Source organism: Arachis hypogaea, chromosome 11, assembly GCF_003086295.3.
Source record: "Arachis hypogaea cultivar Tifrunner chromosome 11, arahy.Tifrunner.gnm2.J5K5, whole genome shotgun sequence".
In the NCBI taxonomy this organism is placed as follows: Eukaryota; Viridiplantae; Streptophyta; class Magnoliopsida; order Fabales; family Fabaceae; genus Arachis; species Arachis hypogaea.
In genome coordinates this window covers 16,686,533-16,689,234 of record NC_092046.1, presented here as the reverse complement: position 1 = coordinate 16,689,234, position 2,702 = coordinate 16,686,533, and positions in this window count along the sequence as shown.

Sequence of the window (2,702 nt, the reverse complement as noted above, 5' to 3'; positions counted from 1 at the left end):
TTAGGTAAAAGTGTGACGTACCTTGGGGGGAGAGCTGTCCTCTCCCCTTATATACTATGCTGGGTGGGACTAGCGGTGACCTAGCCCAGTAGTTGAGGAGCTCATGAGCTATCGTAATCCACGTGGGAGGAGCAGGTCGTCCCGGACTTCGGGTCGGGACACCGGACGCTGCTCCGAGGATACCGACCCGGGCGATGGCGTGATTCATACGGATGGTAGGTTGGGCGTGCCTTGGGTCGGGTATTAGGAGCCGACCCGTTGGACTTCTCTGTTGGAGGTTTGGGCCTAGGTTGGGGGTGGTGCCCCCAACGCGCCAGCCTTGAGGTTTGGAGTTCGTGGCTGGGCGCGTTTGTCCTACTCGCCGAGGCGGCACGCTTCCTTCTTTTTCGGGAACTCGTTGATGGCGTTTCGTGTCCCTCACGTGTGGTCGCCTCGACCCTGGCGTTGCTTTCTTGGCTTCTGTGCTGGACATTAAATGCCCATCATTTCACTAATTTGAAATTTCGAGTGAAATGGCGAATATGTCCCTACCTTTTGGCGCTCTTCCTCGGCGGTTACGCTTTCCCCTTATTTTTATTTCGTAACCCCCTCTCCATTCTGCTTTTCTTCTCTCTTATCTTCTTGATCTCTCGTGCTGCTGCTGCTTCTGCTTCTTGCCCTTGCTGCATTGATTCTCTTTTTGCTTCCAGTGCCCTTTCTTCCTTTTTGGGTTCTTCGTTTCTGTTCAACATCTTGCGGATTCTGCTTTCCAGGTACATTTTTTATGGTTTTTCCTTTTGGTTACTTCTTTCTTTTAGTTTTCGTGCATTCCTGTTTGTGCATGCCTGGGTTTCTGCGTTTTTCTTGTTGCTTTTTTTTCTAGAGGGGGGTGCCACTGGATTTTTCCTGGGTTTTTACTTGCATTCTGGGTTGGCGTAGGGGTATGTAGAGGGTGATTTGTAGTTTTTTTGCTTTTACTATTTTGAGGGTTTCCGACCTCCCATCTTGACTAAGTGGTGCCCCCACTGTAGGTATGGCCGAGCGGCTTGTTATCTCAAGTCAGGCTCAGCGCCCGCTAGCCGACTTTGTTGACCATTACGCCTGGGTTTCCTCCGACGTGAAGGATACCCCTTCCAGGGTCACAAAGGAGGGCCTCCAGAATCTGCGCCAATCAGGGCTCCTATGTGGAGGTGGTCCTGAAGAAGCGCTCTATCAAGTTTACGTTTCCGCTGGTCGGGAGTATGTGTGTTAGAAGAATTTGGCCTCTCCTTAGGTTGTCGATTGGTTGTGGGTTTATAAACCCATGTTCACAACCTTGGGGGTTCGTTTGCCCTTCTCCCCCTTCGTCATGGGTCTGTTGAATCGCTGTGATGTTGCTCTATCACAGCTTCATCCGAATAGTTGGGCCGCCATCCGATGCTTCGAGATGGTTTGCGAGTATCTGGAGTTGCTGACTTCAGTGAATGTCTTTCTCTACCTCTTCCTGCTTACGAACCCTTCTAGCCAGGGAAAGGCGAAAAAGGGGTATATGTCTTTTAGAGCCCAACAAGGCCGTAGGATTTTTGGCCTTTTTGAGGACTCCTACCAATGCTTCAAGTCTACTTTCTTTAAGGTTAGGCCAATTGAAGGTCATCAACCTTTCTGGCTTACTGCCGAGGGGGCGAGGCGGATCCCGACCTACTGGAGCTTTAGGGCGGGATCCGACTATTTGATAAAAGTATCTTACGATTGGCTGAGTCCGGAAGACCGCAATATAGCTGACATTTTGTTGGCTATTTTTGGCGAGAAAAACCTTAATCCCCGTATGGTTATGGGAGATCGGGAGGCCGGTCGGTCGTACGTTGGTGAGTTCCTTTTCCTGATAGTTTTTTAATGTTTTATTTTTCTATTATTCACACCTTTGCTTTCTCTTTCTTTGCTTGTAGTTTCCATGGATGGCGGGAAGAAAACTTTAGCTGACTTGATGAACCTTATCAAGGGGAATGATGAGGGTGATGATGATTCCTCGGCGACTCCTTCGGCGAGTCAGGAGCAGGGGGAAACCGGGGAGGCCAGTGGTCGGGTTGACGAGGCCAACCAAGTTCAGCCAGAGAAGGTTGTTCCTCCTGAGAATACTTCGGGGACCCGGAGTGTGGAGACGGAAGCTTTTGACGAGGAAGATTTGGGTTTTGGTGACGACGACTTGAAAGTCATGAGCAACCCTAAGAAGAGAAAGCGGGATTCCAAGAAAGCGCTCTCGGTTATGGAGAAAAACTTCGATGCTGGAGGTTTCATTGAATCCTAGTTGCTCCCTGGCACCGAAGAGTTTTTCCACGAGGCCGACCTTTTCGGGCAGGCTAGGTGGATCTACCGCAGTCTTCTCCGAGCTGCTGCCTTTGCCAAGAAGGTAGAGCCTATCTTGGGAAATTACCATGTTATGGAAGTGAAGCTTCGGAACTCCCAAAAAGATCTGACAGACTCACGATCTCGGGAGGAGTCCCTGAAGACCAAATTGTCTGAGCAGGAGAAGAAGGCTGAGGAGGATGCCAAGGGGATTAATAGGCTGGTGGATCGGGATATGGCCTTGATGAAGGATTTGAACACTTCCTGTGGTGAGACTGCTGCTGCCAAGAAGAAGGTCGAGGAGTTGGAGGAAAAACTAAAGTTGGTGGAGAGCTCGGCACAGGCTGCTTCTCAGGAGATGGCCGCTTTGAAGAAGAAGAACAAGGAGCTTGCAAAGGGGG